General features: G+C 36.2%; 1 pseudogene; it reads left to right on the top strand.

Annotated features, from left to right (window-relative positions):
* The first annotated feature begins 5,935 nt into the window (after positions 1-5,935).
* LOC118624259 lies at positions 5,936-6,871 on the top strand (annotated as a pseudogene).
* The last annotated feature ends 3,519 nt before the right edge of the window (positions 6,872-10,390 follow it).

The following is a 10,390-nucleotide window of genomic DNA, read 5'->3' as shown; positions in this document are numbered from 1 at the left end:
AAAAAAGCCCAGGCCTGGATGGCTTCACGGGGGAGTTTTACTGAACATTCAGAGAAGAACTAACACCCGTTCTCCTCAAATTATTCAAGAAATTCAAGAAGAAGGAAGACTTCCAAACTTGTTTTATGAGGCCAGCATAATTCTAATTCCAAAACCAGAAAAAGACACTACAAAGAAAGAAAACTACAGGCCAATATCACTGATGAATATAGACGCCAAAATCCTGAACAAAATACTAGCAAATCGGCTCCAGCAATACACCAAAAAAATTATTCACCATGATCAAGTGGGATTCATCCCAGGGATGCAAGGCTGATACAATATTTGCAAATCAATAAATGTGATACACCACATAAACAAAATGAAGAATAAAAACCACATGATTGTATCAATAGATGCTGAAAAAGCATTCAACAAAATCCAGCATCCATTTTTGATAAAAACGCTCAGCAATTTGGGAATAGAAGGATCATATCTCAACATAACTAAGGCCATATACGAAAGACCTACAGCCAACATCATACTCAATGGGCAAAAACTAAAAGCATTTCCTGTAAAAACAGGAACAAGACAGGAATGCCCATTTTCGCCACTCTTATTTAACATAGTACTGGAAGTCTTAGCCACAGCAATCAGACAGGAAGAAAAAATAAAAGGGACATTAATTGGAAAGAAGAAAGTGAAACAGTCATTATTTGCAGATGACATGATATTGTACATAGAAAACTCTAAAGACTCCATCAAAAATCTACTAGACTTAATAAATGAATTTGGCAAAGTAGCAGGATACAAAATTAACGTCTAGAAATCAATGGCATTCTTATACACCAATGATGAGGTCACAGAAAGAGAAACAAAAAAATCCCATTTACCATTACGGCAAAAAAATTAAGATATCTAGGAATAAACATAAACAAAGAAGTAAAGGACCTATTTGAAGAAAACTATAGGACATGGAAAAAAGAAATAGAGGAAGATATAAAATAGTGGAAGCACATACCTTGTTCATGGATTGAAAGAATTAACATCATTAAAATATCCATATTACCCAAAGCAATCTATAGATTCGATACACTCCCCATCAAAATACCTATGACACACTTCACAAAACTAGAACAAACACTCCAAAAGTTTACATGGAACAAAAAAGACCCCAAATAGCCACAGAAATCTTGAAAAATAAGGACAAAGTAGGTGGGATTACAGTACCGAATATCAGGTTATACTACAAAGCTACTCTAATCAAAACAGCCTGGTACTGGCACAAGAACAGGCATATAGACCAGTGGAATAAAACAGAGAACCCAGAAATGGACCCAAAGCACTATGCTCAATTAATATTTGACAAAGGTGGCAAGAGCATACAGTGGAGGAAAGACAGCCTCTTTAATAAATGGTGTTGGGAATATTGGACAGCTACAGGCAAAAAAAAAAAAGGAAACTAGACCATCAACTTACACCCTACACAAGAATAAACTCAAAATGGATAAAAGACTTAAATGTGACTCATGAATCCATAAAAATCCCAGAAGAAACTGCAGGCAACAAAATTTGAGACATACGCAGCATTATTTTTACTGATACATCACCTAAGGCAACAGAAACAAAGGAGAAAATGAACACATGGGACTACATCAAACTCAAAAGCTTCCACAGTGCAAAAGATACAATCATCAATATGGAAAGGCAACCCACTGTATGGGAGAGCATAACTGCCAATGATATATCAGATAAGGGGTTAATTTTCAATATATATAGAGTGCTCACACAACTCAACAAAAGATAAAGAACCCAATTAAAAAATTGGCAGAGGAACTAAATAGACACCTCTCCAAAAAGGACATAAAAATAGCTAAGAGACATATGAAGAAATGCTCAACATCACTAATCATCAGAGAGATGCAAATTAAAACAACAATGAGGTATCACCTCACACCTGTCAGAATGGCCACCATCAACAAATCATCAAACAACAAGTGTCGGTAAGGGTGTGGAGAAAAGGGGCCTTTAGTACACTGCTGGTGGGAATGCAGACTGGTGCAGCCATTATGGAAACAATATGGTGTTACTCAAAAAATTAAAAATTGAACTTCCATTTGACCCAGTGATCCCACTTCTTGGAATATACCCTAAGAAGCCTGAAACACCAATCAGAAATATATATATACCCCCATGTTTGTAGCAGCACTATTTACAATGGCTAAGATCTGGAAACAGTCCAAGTGTCCACTAATAGATGAATAGATAAAAAAGCTGTGGTACATATACACAATGGAGTATTATGCAGCTGTAAGAAAGAAAGATCTCTTATCCTTTGAGATGACATGGAGGGACCTGGAAAGTGTCATCCTAAGAAAAACAAGCCAAACAGAGAAAGACAAGTATCATATGATCTCACTTATTTGTGGAATATAATGAACATAACTGTCTGAGGAATGGGGTAGTCCCATAGACGTGAAAGTAGGGTAGAGACTGACAATCCCCATTAGAGGGGGTGGTGGGGAGAGATAAGCCACAGAACTTATATGCATGTGTGCATGAACAATGGACATAGACAACAAAGCTGGGGAGAGGGGGGGAGGGTTGGGGAGGGGTGGAATCATTGGGGGAAAAGGAGAAACATCTGTAACAAAAATAAATTAATTAATAAAAAAAAATCTTCTGAACCTGAGAGTTCTTGATAATTCTCAACTCTCAGAACTGCTGTTTATTTTCAGGTATAGGCAGCATGAAGAAATATTCCTTAGGTTTAAATAATCAGATTTCTTTGTGAAAAAAAATTTATTTATTTTTATTTATTTTTGGTGGTATGTGCTCCTAGTGGGAAGCAAACCTGTGACTCTCTGGTCCGCAGGCCGATGCTCAACCACTGAGCCAAACTGGCCAGGGCAAAAATTTTATAATTTTTATTGATAATAGAAAGATTTATGAATTCCAAAACTGCACATAAATATAGAGTAAACATATAAGCAATAGAGAACAGAAAGGCACAAATAAATGTTAGCCTTCAGAACTAATGTTATTAAACAACAACCTGAAGTTATGATTGATTGACAAAAAAAGTAAGTATAATGTTTTTATTTTCAGTGTACAGTACTTTGTAAAAAATGCTCATAAACTTTCATGCAAAAATGCATTATATCTGTCTTTGTCAAACAAAAGCTGTAAGTAATTTTGATATTTGTAATGAAATAAAAAATTATTTATTATGTCGTTTTTAAATTTTATTATACTAGAGTAGATAAAAATCATGGCAGGTTAATATTTATGCATAAATTAATTTAGTATAGTTTAAGAGATATCAAGACAATAAACTCCTACTTTCTCCTCAATCATAACTTAACAACAAAAAAGATACATACACAGATAATGTGATCATCGCTCCCGTGTAAAATATAGTAACACAGTCATGATTTGTCTTCTCATTGGACATCCCACTTCATACAAATGTTGATTCATTAGTATGTTATAATGACCAGACATGAATCAGTCACATTCAAGGATCAATTACTTTCTCGATTCCTAATTTGTAACATCCAGGATAAACTGAGTTTCATGGATAAACTGCATTGATTGAAAAACAAACCATGTTTTAGGACACTGAAACCTGACTGGAATGTGAAAGGCTGAGTTCAGTATTTCATTGATACTGTGCCTATATGCCGATGACCTCAGAAGAAGAGGAAGTAAACTAAGCTGCAGAAGTGTTCTTTGCAGCATCTCAAATTAATCTACCCAGAGTAACCTTAATTTAGGGGAAGCTTTCAGCCCTCAAGCAAAGAATAAAATCAAAACAATTGCCTTCTCTCTGATAGTATGTACAAACCTTGAGGTTTAACTGGGAGCACTATAAATCTTTTGTGAAAGTGTATCCTTTTCCCACATTAATGGAAAGAGTGTGTTTTAAATAAAGACAGTAAAAGTAAAATCACATAAAATAATTCAGGTCTGCAGGAGAAATTTTTTTTTTTTTTTGCAATTATTTTTTATCCTCAGCAGAGGACATTTTTGCATTTATCCTCAGATAGAACATGAGGGAGAAAGGGGGGAGAGAGAGAGAAAGAAACATCGATGTGAGAGAGACACATCGACTGGTTGCCACATGCATGACCCCAACCGGAGCAGGGACAAACTGCAACCGAGATACGTGCCCTTAGTGGGAATCGAACCCAGAACTCTCTGGTCTGCAGGCCAACACTCAAATCACTGAGCCAAACCAGCCAGGGCTGCAATTTTTTTTAATTCATTTTTGTTACAGAAGTTTCTTCTTTTTCCCCCGCTAGACACCCTCGTCCCGATCCCACCCCTGCCCCATTGTTCTCTCTGTCCATTAGTTACGCATACATGCATATAAATTCATTGGTTTATCTCATCCTTCTCCCCCGTCCCCTCCTCTGAATTTTGTCAGTCTGAACCATACTCTTTTCTATGTCTCTGGGTCTATTTTGTTCATTATACTCCACAAATAAGTAAGATAATGTGGTTTTTGTCTTTATCTGATTGGCTTATTTCACCTAGCATAATACTCTCCAGGTCCCTCCACGTTGTCTCAAAGAATAAGAGATTTTTCTTTCTTCTAGCTGCATAGTATTCCATTGTATATATGTAGCACAACTTTTTTTTTATTTAATTAATTAATTTATTTTTGTTACAGATGTTTCTCCTTTCCCCCCCCCACTGATTCCCCAACCCTTTCACTCCCCGCACTGTCCCCAGCTTTGTTGTCCATGTCCATTGTTCATGCACACATGCATATAAGTTTTGTGGTTTATCTCTCCCCCAACACAGCCTTTTCTGGGGATTGTCAGTCTGTACCCCATTTCCACATCTCTGAAACTACCCCATTCCTCAGACTGTTATGTTCATTACATTCCACAAATAAGTGAGATCATATGATACTTGTCTTTCTCTGTTTGGCTTGTTTCACTTAGGATAATACTTTCCAGGTCCGTCCATGTCGTCTCAAAGGATAAGAGATCTTTCTTTCTTACAGCTGCATGGCACTCCATTGTGTATATGTACCACTGCTTTTTTATCCACTCTTCTACTGATAGACACTTAGGCTGTTTCCAGATCTTAGCTATTGTAAATAGTGCTACAAACATGGGGGTACATATATTCTTTCTGATTGGTAGCACAGCTTTTTTATCCACTCTTCTACTGATAGACATTTGGGCTGTTTCCAGATCTTAGCTATTGTAAATAGTGCTGCTATGAACCTGGGGGTACATATATTCTTTCTGATTGGTGTTTCAGGCTTCTTAGGATGTATTCCTAAAAGTGGGACCACTGGGTCAAATGACAGTTCAATTTTCAATGTTTTTGAGAACACTATGTTGTTTTCTAGAGTGTCTGCACCAATCTGATCCCCACCAGCAGTGTACTAAAGTCCCCATTTCTCTACACCCTCGCCAGCACCTGTTGTTTGATGATTTGATGATGGCAACCATTCTGGCAGGTGTGAGTGATTCCTCCTAGTATTTTAATTTGCATCTGCAGGAGGAATTTCTTAATTGTTCATTGACAATGGGGTTTCCAAGCCCTGGAGACACTGACTGCAAACTGAAAACTACTGAATTTATTTGTAACTAATTGGTGAAAGCTAAAAAAATAAATAAAAAATACTGTAATATCTCAGTATTACAAAATATTGGACTACTAGCTTCCATTACTCATGAATAGATAGATATACTAAGCCAAAACTCTTGGGAACAAAGATTAAACTATCTGATGGAATATAAGGCCAGAATGAAAATATAGTTACTACTTAAACACACAATAAAAATATTACACATAGATAAGATTATGACTTCAATCTAGTCAAGTCAGTTTGCTTGGCATTTATAGCCAGTGTTGAAGGCTCATTTTGGCTTCACTACACTCTATTTGATTGTCTCTGAATTTTTCATACGGACTGGGCAGAAAGCAGGAATTCATGATGAGAAACCACACAGTAACAACATTCATTTGGCTGGGATTGACTGATTATCTACAACTGAAAGTTCTGATTTTCATCTTTTTTTTTTTTTTTTTACCTACATGGTGAGTGTAGCTGGGAACATGACCATTATTTCCCTCACTTTCGTAGATTGCCATCTTAGAGCAGCCATGTACTTTTTTCTCCAAAATTTCCCTTTCCTAGAAATCTCATTCAGAACTGCTTGTATTCCCAGATTTTTGTACAATATAGCAACTGGTAGCAAAACCATTAGCTATGATGTTTGTGTTGTTCAAAGTTTTTTACTTATCTTTTTGGAATGACAGAATTTTTTTTCTAGCCACTGTGTCCTTTGACTGCTATGTGGCCATCTGCAAACCCTTGCATTATGTAACCATCATAAATAACAGAGTCTGCAATAAACTTATCATCAGCTGTTGGATGGCTGGTCTGATCATCATAATCCCCCCACACACACACACTTAGCCTGGGCCTCGCTGTGAATCCAATGTGATTGATCACTTTTTCTGTGATGTCACTCCTCAGCTAAAGATATCATGTTCAGACACATGGTTCATAGAGCAAATGATGTTAGTGTGCCCTGTGTTGACTTTTATCATGACCTCTGTATGTGTTGTTTTGTCCTACATTTATATCATCGTGACAATTCTAAGACTCTCTTCTGCCCAACAAAGGACAAAAGCTTTTTCTATCTGTTCTTCCCACATGATTGTGTTTTCTATCACCTTTGGCGGCTTTATCATCATCTGTATCAAACCTTCAGCGAAGGAAGAGGTGGCTCTTAACAAAGGAGTTTCCCTGCTCATTTCTTCTGTTTCAACTATGTTGAACCCATTTATTTATATCCTAAGAAACAAGCAAGTAAAGAAAACCTTGAATGACTCAGTCAAAAGGATTGCAGTCTTCTTTTAAAAAAAAAGGAAAAGTAGTTGATTAATCTAAATGAAGTATAAATATTTCCTCAACTTTTCTGATAAATTCTAATCATGTTTTATCTTGAAAAATTCTCTTTCAATTTTATTAATATTTTACCACTTTTTTCACTTTACTGATGGGGTGCTATTACAAATTAATTCTATTTCAAATATATTTAACAATTCCATCCACATGGATATAATTTTTAAATAAAACTTGGGTTGAAAGTTACAAATAAGGTATAATACATTAATAAAAAGCACAAGTTTTTATAAGAATATATTACAATACCAGAATTAAGAAAATATGGTAGACTAAATTAAAAGCACCAACAATGCAAACATATGGAAAATTGTAAGTGCAATTTAATAACTATTATTTTCAATGTTAGCTTATCTTATAGCAAATAAGAAAAATCCCTAGATGGCAGAGATAAAGACGATACTGAAATCAGCCAAAATCCATATATAAACTGACATGAGTATGGCATAGATTACAGAAGAGTAAATAAAGACAGGTCAGAATGTATCAAGCAGAATAAATTTGAATACTACATGGAAATGGAATATGAGATCTCAACAGCCACATGATGAAAAAAAAATAAAAATAGCACAACAACATGAAACTAAGATTACCATCATGATGTACATTTAATGAAAGGGTAAATTAAGAAAACCATCTGCCTACCTACAAATTCACATGCTAAGTTCAAATATTTTTGGCTATCAGCTTAAAAAAGAAAGAAACAAAAAAAGTTCCCTAATGTAACTTAAAAGCTGACTGTAGACTCACACAAGTAAAGTTTTAAAGTTTACAAATCAAATATAAAGTTAAAAATTAGAAATAAGTTTGCACAGTGACAGATGATTACTAGAATTAGGTATAAAAATGTCAAATCACTATAGTGCCCACCTAAAGCTAATATGATCAATATAAGGTTGTATACCAACTATAAATAAAGCAATAATAAAATTTGTGTTGCTGAGCTTATAATGCATAAAGACATAATAGCACCTAAGGTAGGAGGAGGGAGCAGAGCTGTATTTGATCAGTTTTGCACTCTATTAAAGTTGGTTTATTCAGAACTAAATTGTTAAAAATTAAGATGTTCATTGTAATCCCCAGGGAAACAACTAAGAAAATAACTGAAAAACATATAAAGAAACATGACAATTAAAATGAAATACAAAATAAATATTTGATTTAATGCAAAACAGAAATAAAAGAGCAAAAAAGACAGCAGACATAAGCATAATAGCACAATGGTAGATATACATCCTACCTTCTAAATAAGTATATTAAATATAAATGGAATAAATTATCCAATAAAAAAGCAGAGATTGACAGAATGCCCTTTTAAATGATTTATTCTACACTGTCTATACTTTATAAACTTTAGATTCAAAACCCAAGTAGGTTTTAAGTAAAAGGATAAAAAATATATATTCCACCCAAAAGAGAGCTAGAGTGGCTATATTAATATCAGACAAAAGAGACTATAAGATAAAAATTGATATCAGAAGCAGAGACAGACATTTTATAATAATAAAACACTATCAAAAAGACATAATAATTACAAAAATATATTCAACCAGTAGTAGAACCCCAAAATCCAAAAGGCAATATCTGACAAAAATAAAGAAATAGATAATTCAAAAATAATAGAGGGAAACTTTAATGTTTCATTTTCAATAATGGATAAAACAACTATGCAGAAGATTATCAGGTAAATAACATATATAAGCAATACTATAAACCAAATAGAGCTAATGACATCTATTCCACCAAATAACACCAAAATACACATTCTTCTCAAACACATATGTAAATTTTCTAGGACAGATCATATACTGGGTCATATAACAAGCACTATATTAAAAAGTAACACACAATGCACCCATCCTTGGAGCCAAGAGTAGAGAAAACCAATAGTGCATTGTTGTTTGTAAAATAAATGAAGGACATTGAGAGTTTCTAAAATGGCGGCAGAGTCAATGGAAGCTACACAGACTGTCTCCCAGGACCAAACTGGAGTTACAACTAAAATAAAGGCAAATCATTGGGGAAAACCAACAGAAAAGGAGCTGGAGAAAACCCGTATGACCAGGGACAGAAGAAGAACACCAAATTGAGCCTGGTAGGAACTGTGGAGGCACCAGTGGTGGGCTGGAAGCCCATGAACAGCAGCTGTTTTAACTGTGAGCAAAAACCTCAGGGTTAAAATACCAAGCCAGCTTCACAGCACAGAATTCCAGGACAGAGCACTAAATTAACTACAGCCACTCACCTTGGGCTCCAGCACAGAAATGAAAGACTAGATTGGAACTGTGTGGAGAGACATGGGAGTGTGGAGACCTGGGAGGGCACTGAGAGTTTTGTGCTGAATCACTCCCTCATGGGACAGAAGCCATCTGGCTCAGGGAGCCAGTTCCCAGAGCCCCGGGGAGAAGCAACAGGCCCTCCCTCAGGAATTTAATGCGACCCAGGCAGGCAAGAAAAATGCAAATTGAGGCTGATTAAACAGCAAGAATCTACCCCACCTGTGCAACCCAGCAGAGACTGTGCCATCCAGTTACCCACAAAACTTGTGGGGCGCTGAAGCACCAGAGAGGCCTGTGCGACCCAGCAACCAAAAACATAGACATAGAGCTGGGTTCCCAAAGGGACCGTGCAATCCAGTTACCCGTGGGAATGCAGGGTGTAGGGGCACCAGAAGACCTGTGAGACCCAGCTGCACACAAGAAGGCATAGAGGATGTGAAAAGGAATGTGGTGTAAATAGAAGCTACACAGACGATCTTCCAGGATCAAACAGAAATTACAAGTAAAATAAACACAAATTCTCAAAAAAAGCAACAGAAAAGCATGAGGACAGGATCATATAACCAGGGACATTGAATACCAGGGCTACATTCCAAGGCACTGAGTGACTGAGACTACTAGCCACTCAGAAAAAGGTAGAGGATAACTAAACCTTTCCTGGGTTTGCCAGTCTACCCAGGAAAGTAAGATTTGACAGTGGTGTTTACCATGGACCCACCCAGGCTCGTCCAAACACAGTAGAGGGAGCTACAAACAGCAGAACACCAGCACCCACAGGGAAACTTTGGCAGGCTCCAAAACCCCCTGACACAGCCAAAATGGTGAAACAAAGAAACAAATTCCAAATGAAAAAACAAGAGAATTCTATCAAAGATGAGATCAATGAAATGCAGTTATCAGAGGTAGAGTTCAGAGCCATGATCTTCAGGAAGCTCAACAGGATGAGTAAGGACATCATAACCATGAGTAAAGATATAGAAACATTGAAAACGAACCAACTGGAAATGAAGAATGACATAGCAGAAATTAAGAACACATTGGAAGGACTAACCAGCAGAGTAGAGAAAGCTGAAGACCCAATCAGTGAATTAGAAGACAGGGTAGAAAAAAAACAACCAATCAGAGAATCAAAAGGAATAAACAATTAAAAAACAGGAAGACAGCTTAAGAAAACTGTAGGACAACTGGAAATGTA

This window comes from Molossus molossus, unplaced genomic scaffold, assembly GCF_014108415.1.
Source record: "Molossus molossus isolate mMolMol1 unplaced genomic scaffold, mMolMol1.p scaffold_m16_p_10, whole genome shotgun sequence".
Taxonomy (NCBI): Eukaryota; Metazoa; Chordata; class Mammalia; order Chiroptera; family Molossidae; genus Molossus; species Molossus molossus.
This window is presented reverse-complemented; position numbering and strand designations above follow the sequence as displayed.